This window comes from Lampetra planeri, chromosome 20 (assembly GCF_965212315.1).
Source record: "Lampetra planeri chromosome 20, kcLamPlan1.2.h2, whole genome shotgun sequence".
NCBI classification, from domain to species: Eukaryota; Metazoa; Chordata; class Hyperoartia; order Petromyzontiformes; family Petromyzontidae; genus Lampetra; species Lampetra planeri.
The window spans coordinates 11,619,552-11,640,645 of record NC_136126.1 but is presented as its reverse complement, the minus strand read 5'-3'; the positions used below and the strand labels follow the sequence as shown (position 1 = coordinate 11,640,645).

Here is a 21,094-nt window from a genome sequence, read left to right as displayed (position 1 = left end):
CATCCCAGCTATACCAGCACAGACCCCCCCCCCCTCGCGACCCTTTGACCCCTCCTCCCTCTGAGTGGGTCATTCCGAGGCCAGACCCCCAATACGTATTCAGGCTGGTATGTGTTTGTGCCAAATCGTTAGAAGACAAAGGTGGCCGAGGAGATTTTTGCAATACATTTATGTGGTCCTGTGTGTTACATTTATTCTTGATATTTCTTATGAGTTCCCTCGGTCTTAGTATATCGTGGTTATTATTCGGTCTATGTTTAATGAATATTCGTAATGATCCTCGTTACATCATTATTTTGAAGGCTTTGCCAAGTTTGGTTATGCGTTTGTTTCCAGGGATTGGTGTTTTATTCTGAGTTATATTTTAAAGAACTACTCAACGATGGCAGCTATACAAAAATAAAAAAGAGACCCCACCAACAGCCTCATCATTAAAACCAACAAAATCATTTCTGATTCAACCGCATTAATTGATCAAACCAAACAGTTCTCGTTGAAACCTTCTGCAGCCAGGCCACCAAGATTATATGGCTTGCCAAAGATACATAAAGAAGATACACCCCTTCGTCCCATTGTCTCTACTATCAACTCCCCTACCTACAAACTGGCTCGTTTTTCGTCTGAAATCCTGCGGCCTTTCACTGGAAAAAACACCTCTGCGGTACTAAACTCTACTGACCTGGTATCGACAATCAAGGGGATTTCCCTATCCCCAGACGACCTGCTTGTCACTTTTGATGTGGTTTCCTTATTCACCAAAGTTCCTGTACCTGACACCATCGCAATCATTGAAGACTTGGTTCATCAAGGACTGAATACTGAGGTATCCCCCCTGATGAGACACTGCTTAATCAATACATACTTCACCTGGAATGGAACTTTCTACAAACAAACCGAGGGCACCCCAATGGGCTCCCCCTATCTCCGGTTGTAGCCAACGTTTTCATGGAGAAATTTGAGACTGACGCCATCCAGACTGCCACTCTATGCCCGACCTTATGGAAGAGGTACGTAGATTACACTTTTGTCATCTGGCCACATGGCCGGCCTGCTCTAGACCAATTCCTCAACCACATCAATTCCATACACCCAGCCATCACATTCACCATGGAAGTCGAAAAAGATGGCAAGCTACCCTTTTTGGATGTCCTAATAAAAAGGAGACCTTATGGTTCAATGAGCCACTCTGTCTACAGGAAAGCCACCCATACGGATGCTTACCTAAAACTGGATTCCCACCACCATCCATCCCAGAAGAATTCCCTCATCAAGACTCTACACCATAGAGCCCAATGCATCTCCGACCAGGAACACATTGCCAGTGAACTCAAGCACGTACGCCAAGCTCTTAAGGCTAATGGTTACTCCGACTACACAATCCGCAAACCCATCACTCCAACCATCAAGAAAGATCCTGTTGAGGAGCCTTTCAAAAACATCACCTTACCCTACATTGCTGGGGTCACAAAAAAGATCTCCAAAATCCTGATTAAACACAAGATCCAGGTCCGATTCAACACAGTACATAAAATCCGTGATCTGGTCCCGTCTGTAAAAGATGTGGTTCCAGACATACAGTAACCTGGCGTCTACAAACTAAGTTGCCTCTGTGGTAGCAGTTACATTGGAGAAACCAAACGACATGTCTCGGACCGCATCCGTGAACATAAAGCAGACCTGAAACACGGTAGGACAAACACCTCAGCCGTGGCAGATCACTGTTACAATTCAGTGGGATCACATGACATTGACTTCTCCAAGACAGAGGTTCTCTGCAAGCCATCTGGCTACCATGAGAGATTCGTTCATGAGGCGATCCACATATACAAACACAGAGACAATTTCAACCGAGAAGATGGATTCTGGCTCAGCAATCATTGGAAGGACGTAATAAACCATTTCGGATCTTAACTGATTGTGTTCACGTTTACGGTGACTTTCAGACCGCAGTCCACTCACTGGCATTGCCTATATATCCTTTATTCTCTGCAGGGAATGGATTCTTTGCTCCGCTGCAAGTCTTCTACCACCACTCTCCCATTGACATATTTCGTTGCTTCCTCTTAGTACCTTTCACGCGACGGTCAATGGTATAGTGTATAGCAGATTGTATAATAATAAATAGTATAAAAGTGTAATTTTAATATAATGTATAAGGTAATATATAGTATCGTAATTGTATAGTGAATATACAGCAGTGTGTTATGCAGTAGGGTGGGTAGAATAATACATAGTGTAATATTACAATGTATAGTCTAAGGTATAGGGTGGTGTATAGTAATACAGTATATAATTTAATGTTGGGTTTGTCTATGGTATATAGTACGGGGTAGACCCGTGTGATGTAAGAGAAAAAAGTTTAGCTGGAGGCATATTATATTTTTTGCGACATAGAATTGTAATGTATGACTTCCTGTTAGTAGCTCAGCTTATTGGAGAGTATATTTAGTATATTGATGATACTGATGTAGTTTATATTTTAGTTTTTTACGTGGTGGCTTAGCTGCTGCAGCTCCATACTATTAACATTCCTTCCCTTTATTAATGCTAACCCTACTCCCTCCCTTTGATGCTGCTAATCCTGCATAATGCACGAGCATAATGACTTTGAAACCCCCCGCCCACCTCCTACGCATTCCACAAGTAGTGACTAATCCCATATCTGCATTTCCCATAAATATGCTAAATTCCTCTTGATATGCAAATTCCTTTGTCATGACGCTCTTCCCCCTCCAACCCAGCTTAAATATACGCTGCCAAGCCTGGTGGTGTTCATTCAGACGCTGTCTTTCTGACAGACCTGTTCTTCACCTGAGGACGGCTGCTTGCGTTGTGGCCGAAACGCCGTGAGAATTATTTTATTATGTTTTATTTTTATTATTTTATTATTTCCCTTCTACGTGACTTTACCGAAAGAACCACGAAGATTAGCCATGTTTGTTTGTTGTAGTACGGAGTAAGACTGATGGCCTTAATCTAAGTTGTCTTGTGGTTGTTGTTGTTTGACTTGCATCCCACTGGGATTTTTGCACACAGCGTTGGTGTATGGTGTTTTTTTCTGCAATATTTAGCAGTCTTTTCTTGGATTTTCTGTTTGCACTTAGTCACATATTCACTTTAAGATGTTTTCTTGTTCATGTTTTTGTTTTTTGTTTGTTGCGGTTGCACCCGATTCAGGAGCCGAATGGCTCACAGGGCTATACCTAATAAATGAACTTGAACTTGACAATACACGCGCGTTAATCCCCGAGCAAATGCGCATGGGCGAGCGCAAACAGGTGGGTACAGGTGATCGCGTTGATGAGGATATTCGCGCGCTAATTCCCAGCACCACGGCGAGCTATTGATGACAATACTCGCGCATGAATCCGTTCCGCAAACGCGCATGGGCGAGCGCAAACACGTGGGGACATGTGATCGCGTTAATGAGGATATTCGCGCGCAAATTCCCCAGCACCACGGCGAGCTATTGATGACAATACTCGCGCGTTAATCTGTCGTGCATATCTGCACGCGAACGTCCGCGATCGTTTATCAGTGAAGGCGCACCGATCGTCATACTTATGCACACCACTCCCACGCTCTCTCCACACCCACAGAGATCACGTGGCGTCGGTGTTCTACGCTAACGTTTTATTCCTATCACGACTGTACGAAAACCACACGTGGCCCGGAGCCAAAACCACCCAGCGAGCAGCGTCCTACCTGGCTGTTCTCAACCCTTCTCCCCTCTCTCGAATTAAGCCCTCGTGGATTCCTCACGCTACCCCTCACCCCTCTTCTGTACTCACGATTCCTCGCGGCCGTGCTGGGAGTCGGAGAGACGAGGGTGCAGGAGGTCCCTCCCTGCCTGTGTGTCGTGTCCCTGCTGCGCTCGGTAGCGTCACTCGGACGCTCGAGTGGCGGGAAGGCTGGTCGCGTGGCTCGCTGACTTGAGAAGACCCCCCCCCCGGTTGTCCTCTTCCCCCCTTTTATGCCTCCCCACATCAAAGAGGTTCTCGGATAAGCTGGGCGGTCCTCTTGGCCAATCAGAGCGCCTCCCCGCGTACCACAGGACCGTCCAGACCAGGGGTCCTCAAACTACGGCCCGCGGGCCACATGCGACCCACCGAGGACATTTATCCGGCCCGCTGGGTGTTTTTGCCGCCGCTGCCTGTCTGTTACTTTTTTTCTACATGAGAAGGACGGTCATTGGTGGAAGAGGGAGAGGGGGCGGAGTTCCCCCCAATCAGACTGCGTTGATGGGCAGTGCAGTCTGTATGTCTCTGTGTGGGCAAAGTTATTGCTGGTATATTGTTTTTGTAGCGCTGTTTATATATATAGGTATTTTACTAATAGCAATTTTGACTCCCTAGGAAACAATGATGTAAAGAAAGAGAAAAATTTACTCGGAGTGTAGGATATTCAAAGAACAGTGGACTTATGATTACTTTTTCATGCAGTACAAGGAAAGAGCTGTGTGTCTGATATGCCAGAATATAGTGTCTGTGTTCAAAGAATACAATTTACGTCGACACTATGAAACTCAACATAAAGATAAATATGATTGTTTGGTCGGAGAAGTGAGAAAAGATAAAATATTAAAACTGAAAAATACATTAACAACTCAGCAAAATACTTTTGTGAAGCAGAAGCAGCTAAATATTTCATCACTGCGAGCAAGTTTTCAAGTTGCCAAGCTAATAGCGTGCACTGGCAGACCATTCGTGGAGGGAGAATTTGTTAAAGAATGCCTTCTTTCTGTTGCCAAAGAGATGTGTCCAGAGAAGGCCGATTTATTTAGTACAGTGAGTCTTTCAGGACCTACAATTACACGGAGGATTGAAGAAATGGGAGACAATTTGCATCAGCATTTGCAAAACTCCACAAAAGAACTTTTCTATTTTTCCTTGGCACTCGACGAAAGCAATGATGTTCGTGATTCTGCACAACTTCTAATTTTTATTCGTGGGACGAATGACTATTTCGAAGTCACAGAAGAGCTTGCTGCACTGCAAAGCATCAAAGGAACAACTACAGGAGAGGATATCTTTCGATTTAAAGCTTTCGTGACTGCAGGGATTCATCTTCTTCACTGTAAAAAATGTGACACATTGTTACTTAAAAAAATTATGGCAACAAAGTGACACGTGATATAATTGAGTAGATTTTAAGCACTACAACTTTGAATAAAAAGTATTGAATAAATTAACTAAAAAATAATATTAAAAATAAGTACATGGTAATAAAAGCAACAGTTAAAATGTGTTGGATTTAGTAATAGGATTCCAAATGATGAGTTATATAGCCTAAAAAAATTGTGTAAATCCAAATAGATTTTACAAGGAAGTGATTTATATTTACTTAATATCTGAGCAATGGTAATTTAGATTTACTAAATATCTGGTGGAATCTGATTAATATGTATTAATAATCTGGGTGAAATTGATTTACATTTACTAATTGTCTGAGTGAAATTGATATAAGCTTAATAAATATCTGGATCAAAATGATTTGGATTTACTAAATAAAATACTTGTATTGAATGTCTGTTGCCATAACTTTTCTATTTCTAATCCACCCAAAATCATGCCTTCGTGGTGCCACAATTCACTTACGTTAAGTCAACCGATCACCATGAAAAAGATAAGAACCATGAAAAGGAACAGCAGGTTAACATTTCTTCGTGCAATTTTGTCTCAACATGTTTATCCAACATATTACAAGTACAAAACAAAGACAGAAATCATGTATGTGTACAATAGGGATACAATACTGGATGTATTTATAATTTGTCGGCATTACAGGCACAGATTACTTTTTTGGATGTGATTCAAGATTTAGTCTTGTTATCACATTTAAATTACGACAATGTTTTAAATAAAATCTGTAAAAATACTTTCATATTATTTCTTTTTTATATGCGCAAATTGAAATCCTAGGGGCCAATATGTTTTTCAAACAGCTAAAAGAGATTAAAACATCACGTGAATTGACTTGCATTCCCTGTACTTATACTAGTAGCCATAATCCACAATCCGGGTGGACCTATCTTTTTTAACATGCACAATTACAAGCATGGCTTCCTAACAAGTAAACTAGCACAGCCTACAGATGTTCTATGCATCTTACATCTATTCCTTTCGAACAAACACTTGCAATGGCCTAGAAATGTATTGTATATATTTGTCTGAAAGCTGCATCCTTCAAATACACAAAAGACAGTTTCGTGGCTCTTCAGATGATTTCCAATATGCTGAAAGTAGTCCTTCTCTATAGAACAACAAGCATTGCAAACTAAACACTTAAAAGCAGAGATGTTTCCTGACCGTAGACTTTCTTCATCTGAATGGTATCTGGACAAATGTGTGCGAAGGGCACTCTGCGTTTTAAATGTGCAAGGGCAACTGTCATATAGGCATGGCTGGGATTGCCCACGACCAAATGTTTCGTGTTGTCTGTAATGCTTTAGTAGATTTCCCTTTGTGGCAGACAAAGACTTGCAGATCTTACACTTCCATTCCATAAGCAAAAACCTGAGGCAGAAAAAAGGTCCATGTATCAGATGCAAGGCCACCAGGTCTCTAATCACATGAGGACAATAGAATCACATTTACAAGATAATTCTTTATTATTTTTAATATTCAAATTTTCATGCTCAAATTTAGCACATCAACTTCTTGTCACTCACATCATCTAGCTAACTAGCAACTACACAACAAGCTAGCCACAATGTAAAGGTGACGCTAACTGACTGGTGGCAAGCTAGCTAACGTTAGCATACTGTACGTACATCAACACCAAGATATAATATACTGGAGGTGTAACGACAGGTACAGGACTTTTGGTTCGGTACACGCTGTGATCCGAATAAATATAGTCTAGTTTTAATCACGCACGTTACTTTTTCGTGTGCGGAACAAAAATTATAATCTCGTGCTTTTAGTCGAATCAGACTGACTTCCAAAGGCCTAACGTTGTGCTAGTTAATTTTGATATACGTTACAGCCAGTTAAATTGGCATGCTGGTAACATGCAGTAACATAAAACAATGTTTAACTGCTACCACACCTTTGTTAAAAAATTGTTCGCTAAAATAATAAAACATGTCTTACCTTTGGGAGAACGGCGGTCCCTGAAACGTGTCTGTTGAAGAAGATGGTTGACATGCACGTGGCGCGAAAAAATGCCTCGAGTTTGGGCGGAAGTGTAACGTTATTAAATTCAAAAACCTCCCGATTAGTAAAATTAATCAATTTTTTTAATTTTTGACTTTCCTGATAAAATACAATTAAATTCTACTTAGTTATTGATGGCTGATTTTATTCGAACAAAACTGAGTAAAATACAATTAATAAACAATAGAAATGTGTTGAATTCAGCTCAATGTGATTCCAACTACACATAGTCATTATTTTTATGTATAGGCTACTCTTATATATTTACTAAACATTAATTAACCCCAGTCTCGGTTTTTACAGTGTTGGTTCTTTCGGTAAAGTCACATAGAAAGGAAGTAATAAAATAATAAAAGTAAAACATAATAAAATAATTCTCACGACGTTTCGGCCACAACGCAAGCAGCCGTCCTCAGGTGAAAACCAGGTCTGTTGGGGAGACAGCGTCTGAATGAAACAGCACACGAGCTTGGAGCATATATAAGCTGGGTTGGAAGCGGGGGAAAGAGCGCCTTGACAAAATAATTTGCATATCAAGAGGAATTTAGCATATTTATGGGAAATGCAGGAATGTGATTAGTACTACATATGCCCGTGCTGCAAAAAAAACAAAGAAGTACCAGAGCTCAATGATGCAGAATGGAAATGGCACCTTGCCTTTCTGACAGATGTAACAGAGCTACTCAACAGTTTCAATGTGCAACTTCAAGGAAAGGGGAAGCTCATCTGTGATATGCAATCACATGTCAAAGCATTTGAAGTAAATTTAGGCCTCCTCATCAAACAAGTGAAGGAGGAAAACTTCTGCCATCTCCCCACAACTCAAAATCTGTTAGCGGAAAAACCATTGGTTGCATTCCCAAACAAAACATGTGTGGATTCACTGGAAAAATTGCAAAAAGAGTTCCAATTTGGATTTAAAGAGCTTCATCTCCATGAACAGGACATACAGCTTTTCCGTAACCCATTTTCTATTGACATTGAAAATGTGGATACAATTTACCAAATGGAACTGGCTGAACTGCATAATTGTGACTCTGAAAGACGCATTCAAGTCAAGCAGCCTTCATAATTTCTATGCATCTCTCCCCTCTGAGACATATCCTCATCTCAGGAACCATGCACTCAAAATGGCAACCATCTTTGGCAGCACTTATGTCTGTGAACAGACTTTTTCCAAAATGAAACATTTGAAATCTCCAACCAGATCTAGACTAACGGATGCACACTTGCATCACTTGTTACGACTAGCAGTGACAAATATGGAACCGGACATTGACCATCTCATTAGCCAAAAGCAGGCCCATAGTTCCCATTGAAATACTGGCAAGTTTGTTGATTTAACTTTACTTGTTCTTCATTTTAAATATTGTATTTGTTCCCGTTTTGTTTCTTCACTTCAAAATAAGATATATGCAGTGTGCTTAGGAATTTGTTCATAGTTTATTTTTTAACTATAGTCCGGCCCTCCAACGGTCTGAGGGACAGTGAACTGGCCCCCTGTTTAAAAAGTTTGAGGACCCCTGGTCCAGACCATCTGCAGCCCGCTCGTTGCCCCGCCCTCCACCTGCCGTTTTGCCTGGTGTTTCTGGCTTCCCCTCCCCCCCACGGTCCTATTCCCCTGCGTTCAGTGTGTGCTCATCCCGCGGTTGCTCAGTGGGCTCGCCGTGGCTATACAATTTTAAGTTAGTTCACGGCACCGCAGTGCAATTCGACCTGGGGGGAATCTGCCACTTCCCTGGCCCCGGGAAACCGTTGAACACCCCCACGAGGGGGACTCTCGGGTGAAAACCCAGAGGCCAGACGACCCCCCCCCCCCCCCCGCGAGGTTCTACGTGAGTGCATGTGTGTGTTCATGTGGGTGGTTCTCGAGGGGGTTGGCAGAGTGGCTCCGTGGCTGTGGCACCACACCCTCACATAGAGGCACTTGAGAAGGATGAGTTCAATATTAAATGGCAATATCCACTCGTTAAATCACGCCCCTTCTCATAAATATTACTCACCATGCAAACAGACCATGGGAGGATTTAGAACCTAAGTCTTTAGACTGAGAGGCCGGATGTTATATCCACGTATGGTGTTTGCTACTTCTTGCAAGGACCAATATTTTACAGAACTTATTTCTGACAACAGTCGCATGTGCGATATCCCTTCCTAGACCATAACTCTGCTGATAGGAACGAAGGCCCTGTGTTAATCAGCTCAAGATATATGTCATACGAATGAGAGCAATTTAAAGATACTTGTGATGAACAATCATAAATGTAATATTAATTATGTATTAATTATTAAAAAGGGGTACACATCCAACAAGTTTCAAGACCTGCCTGAAAATCTGTTGTGGAGTCGCCCACTTCTCAGGACAGAACACAATGCAGAATATCAACTCATCGTCTCCAAACTTTATTGTTTTTGTTGCCTATTTAGCCGACCTGCCCCCCTCGTTACGATTAATGGGAGGAGAGGGCCAGGGCGGACCGGCTTAACTGATTTATATATTACAAATTTTCCAAGTTGCTGAAGAATATTTATAATGTGCGCATAATTAGTTGTTCTACACTTGGCCCAGTTGCAGCAACCACGTTTTCCTTCCTCCTTTCTGCATATCATTATCCAGTTACTCTACTTTGCGAATGGATTTCCCATTCATTTTCTATATGTTCAATATGATCTGTTACCTATCATGAATTTGGCGGTCCTTCTGGAGCCATTGGTAAACTTATTGCGTGTACTTTTGCATATTCTTTGAATCTTACAATTACCATGGTCTCTTCCATTGATATCCAGCCATGGGAATGCCACATTTGCCAAAGATGCCATCTTTTTACTATAGAATAAAATTTATTGACGTGCTGTTGGAGATTGTCTGTGGTGTAAGCTCATTTCAGGTAATGCAGATGATAATATATTTATTTTGTCTTCTGCAATTAAAAACTCCGTTAATGATTCATCCAAATACGTTAACAATTCCCATAGCGCCTCTGTCTGATCACCCCATTGATAGAGCGGCCATTTTTAATATTTTAATAAATATGTCCCTGTTTAGTTTGGCAGTCAAATATTGGAGGTACTCGAAATTGTCTTGTGAGCTGGCTGGCGTTGACGGGCAGGCATCGCTTCTACTTCGTCACTCGATTCTCTCCATTCCCCTTCCATGTTTTATGGATGTATCTGTGCCTTTTCTTGTTCTTGGCACGTCTTGTAGGCTCTTAAAAAACGCTGCCAGCAACTGTTACGTCGCCTAAATTTGACTATAAAATAGTATGAAAATCCAAATGGGTAAGGCAATTATTTTTGTAATGTTTTTATTGCAACAAAACATGAGACCAATACTATACGCCGAAAGCTGTATCTGGGAATGTATCTATCCAGCTGTATCTGAGAATTTATCCAATAACATTAATGTGTATAGACAGAGAAAATATACCCTTTGATTATAATACAGTAATTGTACAATGCTACTTATACCGTACAATAATTATACACATACATTAGGACCGTAATAAAATAATAAAGTCAGACTACCATTTTAATAATTAGGTATTAGTTCCAAAAAAATATCAGTTGCTTATCTCACGCTAAATTAAATGAAGTAATAATATTCAGAGTACTGTAATAATATTGTAATGTCATTTTTTTATTAATATTATCATAATGTAATTTTTTCTTCATGATGTAACACACATCGAGCTGCATTCATTTTTATTGAGCCAAAGGTGGAAATTGCACATTCCTATGGCGAAGATCAGTTTCTCATTAAAACCATTGCCAAACTTTGTGGACATTTAACCAAGGTTTTAATGCCCTTGAAATAATGACGATCGGCCAAATTGACCCTTGAAGGGTCACTTTGGATTGCAAATTCACACCTCTGCAACAACACTATTCAGCAGAGTGATTACTTAAACATGTTGAATACAAAAAAAATCGTAAAACATTTCCCCTCCAGTTGTCTTCTGCCCAATCATTATTTGAACTCAATCGTCAAATGTCATCATGCTAAGTGACTAGAGGTTTCAAAACTTGGTGTACAGCTCAGTCCCTGATGAGCAATTGAATTTTGATATAAGTGAGGTCAGACTACCATGAAAAGATACTGTTCCATAATGCCATGGTAGCGCTGCTCAATGTCCTCTGCTATGGCATGCATTGGGTTTAGGACTTTATGCTCTGAATGTGGTCGTTCTTTTGGCAGTGCGTGGTTACTCTCTTGCATTACATCCTTGTTCTTCCAAAAGGAAAGCGTCCTTGTGACTTGTGGCAATTGCACTAGACCTGCAAGGAAGCAACAGTAACACATCAAAAGGTCTCCATGCTCAGATGATCAATGGAGAAATAGCACATATTATCATAATGTAATCAGTGTCACTTATTGACCCACAGGGATAAATATGCATACAAATACAACAATTAGTTGTATTTATGTAACCAACGTAATTTTACCAGTCTTAGTTGAAAATAAACATGTCACTCTTTGATTCTTTCGGTAAAGTCACGTAGAAAATAAAATCAAATAATAATAAAATACGACGTTTCGGTTCCAACACAAGCAGCCATCATCAGTTAATAATAAATAGGACCCTGTTCAGTTTGGCAGTCAAATATTGGAGATAATCGAGATAAAACACAGACACGGAAAGAACCAAAGAGTAATTCCTGCAATCACGAAAGCTTCGAATTTAGTTTGAACCACCTCATCGGGGTGGGTTTACTCAAAACTCACACTTTACTTCTAATTTAGCAATCTTTGGGAGAACGTTAATCAACCAGGCTATGCGTTAACTGTGTGTTAGCCGACTCCCTGAGTTGCATTACATTACATGATCTAATTTTACTTAATTTGTTGTCAAACTTCCTAAATGTCTCCTTGCTTGTCTGTTCCACACTTAACTTCTAATTTAGCAATCTTTGGAAGAACGTTAATCAACAAGACTATGCGTTAACTGTGTGTTAACCGACCCTCTGTGTTGCATTGCATTACACTTCTTAATATTACTAAATTTGCTTTCTCAAAATTTAGATTTTCTTGCTCTAAACCATTGTCTCTCCTCCGGCCACTGTGGTCCGGAATTCCACACTGCTCCCTCCTTGTCCCCTCGTTTGTCTGCTGGTCCCCTCGTTTGTCCGCCTCCCCAGTCATCTCTTGGTGTGTCTCGCTCAGTGTGTCTCTGCATGTCTGTCTGCCTATGTTGTTTCCGTGTCTGTGTTTTATCATTCATTCTTACCTGATGATGGCTGTTTGTGTTGCAACCGAAACGTCTTATTCTATATTTTTTTTATTTTCTACGTGACTTTACCGAAATAACCAAAGAGTAATTCCTGCAGTCACGAAAGCTTTGAATCTAGTATAAACAGGTCAGATGTAAAGGTTAATATCATGCCACTTTGTGGGCCCTCCCGTGTTTTTTTAAGTCAACATCAAGCGTTGGTTAACACTGATCACCTTATTTCCAGTGGTGACACTTCCACATGTATAACGTGCAAGTTTTACTTATCGCGTCAGCTCCAGAGAGATGCCATGTATAGCATTGCTCTAATGGTGGCCGCACGCAGGTGTGAATACATGCACTACTAGCTCTTGAATGAGGGCCTTGGCCCACCGACAGTGTAACCGTATCTAGAGGGACCTTTTCACCCATCATTACATCTGTCTATGTGACCTAGGTATGTATTCATCAAAATAGCAAAAGTAGGTAGCTCGGCAATTGTATTCTTTCACCTAAGCTAGCAGTGATGCCTCTTAAATCTGAAGTGGCCTTGCATCTGTCGCAAACTCAAGAAGGGCCTTTAATGTGCTCTATGTCATTAATACCTAGCACATCTCGATATGGACATTGCCACTCTTTTCCAAGCGAGGGGCTAGCTGATGCCACAAAGCACCATATACGGGGGAGTGACAGGAGCAGTCGAAACAAACTATTCGGATAAGGTGATCATGATTAGAATTTAACGAATGAATCAGGATTTTGGCCAGTGGCCATTCATCATAGCTTTGTGCATGACTGCCAACGAAGTATCACAAAATAGATGTCTGTATTTGTCTGAAGTTAAATTACACAAAAAACAAGATGATAATGCAACATACAATTACAAAATGCATGGGAATTTAAAGATGGAATAATCTTCATATCATGAAAGTCAATATCGTATCATATTGCTGCAAAACCTGTTGAGACATACAGTACACTACTAGAATTGCAGTGCATTTCAGGTGTATATAACCTATACTCTATGTATTGCATAGCGTATAGGTTATATACGATTATATTTAGTAAAAGTCGGCTTTCTCAACGCCTGAGCTACGTATATTATTATTTATATGTTGTATTTACATACTGATTGCCATAATACAACACAATGTTAATTACTGTGTACAATGAATTTTAAGACAACCTTTAATGAGTGTTGTGTCCACTTACCGGTTGTGTTTTTCTGCAAGGCAAGTGTGGCTGTGAAAGCGAGCTCCACACTTTGAATTGGACCGTGATTATCATAACTACCAAGACAACCGCCACAGACAGCAACAGCACTATCAGGGGAGCCTTTGTGGTACAGCCACTGCCTAGAAAACAAAGTGAAAATGTTAGTTCTAAGACGCATAAGGACATTTTATAACTACTCAATGTACACGTAGTATGAAAGTAAAAAAGTGTTAAAACATGAAAGTTCCTCTCTTTTGCCATCATTGCTCCTGTAAATCCTACTCACAATGGGGGACAACAGATCCACAAATGTTAGTTCTTTGCATTACCCTCAGAAATATGACCAATTAGGTGTTATTTTGCAAGGATTCATCTAAAAGTACCAAGTATGTTACTGATCCATGCTATTAACCATTTCTGCAATAGCTTTACATATGTCAAATGCCTAACACAAACATTATACACTACGTCTACATATGGCTCAAGAGAAAGACTCCCCTACATTGGAGAACTAAACAGATGAGGACATTGTTTGCAACTACGAATGAATACACCCTTTTGAGAGAAAAGTAACCTCGGAAGGATTATGGTACCAAGTTATTTATTTTTTGCACGATTACGTCACACTAATATGGATGCTCTAAACGAGATAATTATTTTGCCAATGTTAACGCATGTGACTCAGCCGAACAAAATGGCAAATCATTTTCCGTTTGCTAAGAAGGTAGACGAGTCCCGTGTGGAGAAATTAGATCATGCAATATTTTATTTACATTAATTATGCATTGCTTTATTTAGAAATTTGAATTTGTTATTGTATCACTCTTATTAAGACCATGATTAGTTTAGAATCTTCAATGCTATGACGTAACAATTGTTTGTGTATTTCTCTCAAATAGTTTTTTTTATACATTTGTGATTTTTTTTCTTTCTCTCTCTGCTATAATTCCAGATTTCCCTTGAAAAGAGACCCCTGATCTCAATGGACTCTGGAAGGGCATCTCTGTTTGATTTAATCACGTTGTGCCCGAGACAATGAAGATGAGGTTTGTTGTATACAAATCAGTCACTGTAGAACCTTTCGTATTTATGTTGATCTTCGTTCACACCATTTGTTACCAACCGTGCGAATTGAAAGTGCGGGGGAAGGACAACAAACTAAACACAAAAAGCAGTTCTAAAAAAAATATTTTTCAATGTAAGTTTAAAAGTGCATAGCTCCAGTTGCTTCCTAAAATCGGAAGGAAGAGCATTCCAGATGGCCGCAGAAGCGCATCTGAAAGCGTGGGATGCAGTGGCCGTCTTTATTTGACGGAGTTCACGTGATGGTTCATGCTCCTTTACGAGATCAGCAAGGTATTATGGTTAATTTAACAAGCACTTTGTGTGTAATGAGTGCGAAGGAATTATTCCCAGATTTATTACACAAGTGTTTCCATGTTCAACCATTAATTTATACTTTAGCTACTTGCAATTTTTATTTTATCTTTATTTTAGCTTAATCACTGATACAAACATGGAAATGGAATGGGATTTCAATGCCAGTTAAATTGGAATTGAAAACGTATATGTTATCCCTGCTATTCCCAATAATTGCATGCCTTCCACAACTTTTGCAGGATCTTTAAGATGCAATTTAGTATTTCGCTTGATAAAACATGACACAAATAACACTCTTTAAAAAGGAATTGGCGAAAATATCTCAATGCAGAATCGTACTGAAAGTCTTATCAAGTATAACATTTTATCCAAATTTTATTTTGAATTGCATTTTATAATCGTGACCACAGTTAAGACTAAAGCTGAAGTAATTCATATTCAAAATCTATAATTACGCTTTGGAATGCCAAGTGCATCGTGTTGTGTATGTGTATATATAGCTGGAGTGTTTTTTCAGCTTCTGTTTGGTCCGGGCACGACATGGGCTGGAGAAGAGATGGACTGATGTGGTATGGGAGGATGTGGAGCTGAGTGGACTTGCCGATGACTGGTACCAGCGGGGTCAAGATTGGCCTTTATGGAGGCTTGTGAAGGATGCTACTGGGCAGTTGGAGGCAGTCGCCCTTCAGCAACAACGGAGGGCAGAGGAGCGACGCTCACATCGGGCAGAGCACCGGGCGGCTAAAATTCAGCAAGTTGGCACAGTATGGGGCAGAGCTGGTGCATCTACCGGTCATGTCAGTCAACCCATGGCACCTGGGTCTGTGCTGAGACCTTCTGTCAGCGAGCATCTGACACTTCACGTGGCACAGGCACCGTGGTGAGGTCACCGTCGCTTAGTGGCGAATGGTGGGTATTGGTGTGTTTAAGCTCGTACAGTATATTTTGACTTAACACTTTCATGACTGCAGGAATTAATATTCTTTGGTTCTTTCGGTAAAGTCACGTCGATAGAAAATAAAAAATAAAAAACCTACGAAGTTTCGATCGCAAGACAAGCGGTCGAAACGTCGTGGCTTTTATTTTTTTATTTTCTATCTACGTGACTTTACCGAAAAAAACAAAGAATACTCGTACAGTACCTTTGTTTAAAGTGGCGGTAATATTTGAGCTATTACTCTGTGGTGTCACCAGGAGTAGAAATTCCAGGTGTGATTGCCAGCTGCCACCCGAAGACACCAGACAACAGTAGAGGCCCTCGTCCTGCTGCCACACGTGGCGCAGGAAGAGTGAGGCCTCACCGAGTTTCACCTCGCCTGCCCAGCTCGCCCGTTCCGCACCCGGTCTGGTGAGGTACCCGTCACCTGTTTCAGCACCGCCTTGCCAGTGTTCAATTAGCTACGCACATATGATGAGAGAAAATCACATTGCAAGCGGTAGCCTTCAAAGCACCATTTCGCACATCGATATATGGTATAGTAGATCTAGTTTGACAGTATGTATGGAATGAGTCCACCAGACAAAGATTAAGACGAAACACTGATCTTTATTTTTCGCACGAGCTCACGCCACTTGCATTCACTCCACTCCGAATCCGTCCAGGAAGCGCCCCGATCGCCCCGCCTCATCCGGTGACGTCCCATCTCTCTCTCTGGGCGTTTCCTCTTTCTCTCATCCTACCTTCTCTTTCCTTTCCTTCGTGACGTCCCGTGAGTATTTCTACCACCGGATCACGTAAGGATTATCACTACATCACCCCACCGCACCCCTCCCCCCCCGAAGAAAAAGTCATCCTCGACTCAACACTACTCAGGCGAATCCAAGGGATTCAGGATAATCCCGACAGTAGGGGAGTAGGGAGAGATGAAGGGGAAAAAAAACTTTTGTTGGTCAATAAACAACCAATTTAGAACTCAAACGGAGTCCTGTCACTTTGTGTGCATAGGTGTGGGGTGTATGTATACATAACAGAATTTAAGTAATAAACGAGTAACCGTAAGACAAGACGGTATGCACAATGTTCAACGGACCGTCCAACCGTAACAAGCGAACAACTGACAACAACCTCCGGCGTGAAGGAACAACAATGTCTTTTTTCTATGCGGTTCCATTGTCTTGCATTCGGTGGTTGTTTATTACCGTGGGAGCCTCGCCCGAACCCGTGCTTGGATAACCGGACCATGTAGCCACGGCTCGGGCGGATGCTGCCACATCTCTTTGATCACAGGTGGTCCTGGGGAAAGAAGGCAACCTTCCTGAGGTTGTTTCGTCACGGTAAGTGGCTTCCCCGACCTCGGCAGTGATGATGAAGGTGAGTGAAGGTATAGGTCTAGGTGTTTGCGGTAACCCGGTTTTTGGTGAGTGTAGTGGGTGCTCCTCCAAGTCTAGTGGCACATCCGTGGTAGGCTTCGACTGGTCAGGCTTTAGATGGGCGGGATGTACATACCATCGCCGACGTTCCAATTGGACAAGTACACATTGAGGACTAAGAATCCCTACCACTTTCAGAAGGCACTGCCACGGACGGTGCAGGTGAGTTGAGGTCCAGAAGGGGACCTGTGGGCAGTGTAGCCACGCATTATCTCCCACTTCGAAAGGCAGGGGCATCACTCCATTTTGCCTAGCCGGTTAATTTGGAGAATGGGCGGAACCTGCTGCAGTTTGTGCCGCTTCCCTCACCATCTCCTACTGCTGCATGACCCATCGTACCACGATAGGCCATTTTGCAGCCCCAGCTGGAGGTCAAAAAGCTGGCGCTCGATGGGAGGGTCTGGCTCCCTACCATACTTCACACAGAACGGATAGTATCCCACTGATGCATGCGGGGCCAAGCGATATGTCACCAGGACCCCGCCAATGTGTAAGTCCCAGTCCGTCTGAGTGTCATTGACCACCTGACACAGCATGGATGTGATGGTGCGATTTAGGCATTCTACCATCCCATCGGTTTGTGGGTGGTATTGGGAAGTGCATACCTTCTTAGTGCCTAGGATGTCGCCTGCTTCCTGTATCAGTTTTGAGGAAAAATGTTTACCCTGCTCTGTTAGAAGTTTTTCAGGGGACCCTTTATCCATAACATATCCATGCACAAACGCTTCTGCTATTGACTGAGCAGCTTAATCCGCTAGGGGCCATGCCACCGGCCATCGCGTAAAATATTCGACCCCTACTAGCAGATTTTTGTGACCTCTGTGGATGCGAGGTAGGGGTCCCAATATATCTAAGGCCACCAATTCATTAACCCATGAAACCACGATTGATTCTACGGGCACTTTGATTGGGTGTACTGGCAGCTTTTGCCACGCATATTCTACACATGAGGCCATCCATGCATGGATATCTGCCATCAGAGTGTGTTCAGCTCGCCCAAATGCAGGCGGCGGCGGTCATGCACCTCCGCAACTAACTTTTTGCGAATGGAGGTTGGCACGACGACACAGTAGGACTGTGTGTCGATCTCCCAACGCATCAACATAAGGATGTCGTAATCTAAAAATGTCGAAGCTGTTGGAGGCCGGTCTTCTTCTGGGCTAGATTTAGCAATGGTATGAATGGGTTCAAGCATCTCATCCTCCCATAGCAACCGCCGCCACTCCTCCTGACTTAGCCCCAATTCCTGATCGACCAGGGGAGGCTCCAGCTTGCCTTCCCGTATGTGCACAGGTGCTGTGAGGCACTCCGTGTCAGGTGAGAGTGGTTTACACTGAGGTGACCCCTCAGCACATGCACAAGTACCTGCCTCTGGCAGACGCGATAAAGCATCCACATTGGTTTGGCACAACCCCTTCCTATGGACCACCTTATAGGATAATTCTTGCAGCCTTTCAATCCATCATGCCATTTGGCCAGATTTGGTCGATACGCAACGAGTATCCCAGTGCTGCGTGGTCAGTCCGCACCTCAAAATTTTGTCCATCTAGATATGGGCGAAATTGCTGCACAAATGCACAATGGGCAAGAGTTCTCCCCTGCCTATGCAGTAGCATTGTTCGGCCGATGACAATACAAGGCTGCCATATGCTATTACCACCTATCTGCCCGACTGCACCTGAGATAGGATAGCTCCAATCCCCACATCGCTTGCATCCAATGGCGGTGCCAGGATTTTCAGGTAGGGGGGGGGCAACCCCTCCAGCAATGAAAAATGATTGGAGTTGTTAGTAAGTAAGGACTTGTCCCTTGCTTTTGATTCAACACGTGTGCGGCGATGGAGCAGCCATCGATCGAGGGTCGAATTCGAACCGTGTGTGATCGGTATCAGGTAAGTCGTGTACTGTATACGCAACTGTGCACAATTCTGTGAGTCACTTATAACTGCTTTGCCGTTACTTATTGGCAATTATGGACTCAGACTATTGTCCTATCATCTCATAGAGTCCCTGGAATGTAATAATATGCTACACAGTGGCAGTGGGGGTTGCAAAATGCCGATTTATATTCTTTATATATAAAAGTCTCTGCGCGTGCGCGCTTCCGAGGGATTTGGCTCTCGAACGGTGGGGTTAACGACGGAAATAATTTGCCGGACAGCACGCCCTAAGCCCCGCGGTGGGAATAGGCTATTCCCTTTTCACGTCCTTCACCTTTAAATTAGTTAAATTAGCGATTTCGTGGGATTTCACTATATTTATTTATTGCGCGACATCGACCGTATCAACTCACGCCAATTGCATGGGGGGGGGGCGGACCCTGCCAAGTGATGCGCGTTCGGTTGAGCTCACGGGAGATAATTTATTTTACGCGTTTAACATGCAATAAATATACACATAACGCTGCGGCTATTTCTTTACAGTGTGATGTCCTCTTCGCCCCCCCCAACACGATGCGTGCAGTTACTGCTATAAAGTCCGTCGACATTCATATTATTACAGCACTTACATAGCATTATTGTAGTATTATTGTTTACTATTATTAAGCAAGTACGTTGGCAGATATTGCAATAATAAACTTTGTGCGCACAAAACAAATTTTTAGGTTGCTAAATATTCCCTTTTTTTGCTGTGCTTTAATGACGCTGCGACGGTCTACTGCCTGTCTGTGATGTGGCCTGCTGCCTGCTGATTAATTTACGTCAGTGCACTGGCACTCTATTATCTACACTGCTAATTTTCCTTTTTACCATTATGACTGTATGCAGTCTATCATCTGTTGCCTGCTTCTTTACCTCACTCAGTGTACTGCCAGCCTTTCATGTCGACTGTATTCTGCTTTTTCAGCTGCTGCCCGCATTGCCAGCTTTTATGTCGACTGTAGCAATGCTTATATCATTGAGTCGGCGTACTGCCAGTCTATAAAGAATTTCTATTGTTTCGATTGCTCACGTCACGCTATTTACTCATACGTAGTAATGCGATACTGATAGCTGTGCCATCACCGGAGAATGCTGTGCACGTCGATGTGTGTGTGTTTTTGAGTCCATATGTGTGTGCGTGTAGGTCCATGCGTGTGTTTAAGTCCATGTGTATTTCTGTATTTTTCGAACGTACAACGCCCGATGTGTGTGTGTACGTCGAAGTGTTTGTGTGTGTGTGTCAGTCCAAGTGTGCGTGTCAGTCCATTTGTGTGCGTATCAGTCGCTGTGTGTGTGTTAGTCCATGTGTGTGTGTTAGTCAATGTGTGTGCATGGCTCCATGTGAGTCAGTGTAAGTCCATTTCTTTGCGTGTCTGTAGGTCCATGTGTGCGTGTGAGTGAATTTGGGAAGCGGTGGTGTAGCAGTTAGCGCGCTGCACTACGAACCTGGCGACCCGGGTTCAATTCCCGCTCACGGCAAACACCAGTGACGATTATCTAAACCGGTCCTGGGCCTCCCCTAGGTCGACTCAGCCTCAAATGAGTACCTGGTACGGTGTGTAAACATCGCCACTAGGGAGACAAAGGCGGTCGGGCGTGGCGCTGGCCACCCACCCCCTCGTGTACCATTCCAGCCTTCATAGGTGCTCGTTAATAGCACTTGCCCCTACAGTCTGTTAAGGCTATATGGGGCTTCTTTGTTTTATCTTTGTGTTTTCTTGACCTGCTCAAGGCCTATGATACCATCAGTAGGCCTGGCCTCTGGGTTGTTCTTCATGCTTTCGGAGTCCCTCACCCTTTGCTCACGATCCTTAAGAACCTTCATGATGGTGAGCGGCCCCGCG

At 42.6% G+C, this 21,094-nt stretch overlaps 1 long non-coding RNA gene across 1 annotated transcript; it reads right to left on the bottom strand.

Annotated features, from left to right (window-relative positions):
• Positions 1-10,445: 10,445 nt before the first annotated feature.
• Positions 10,446-18,656, bottom strand: LOC144724445 (uncharacterized). Its single transcript, XR_013586479.1, has 3 exons — positions 16,102-18,656; positions 13,577-13,719; positions 10,446-11,432 (listed from the first exon to the last, which is right to left on the bottom strand). It is a non-coding gene; the product is annotated as an uncharacterized LOC144724445 (long non-coding RNA).
• Positions 18,657-21,094: the final 2,438 nt, after the last annotated feature.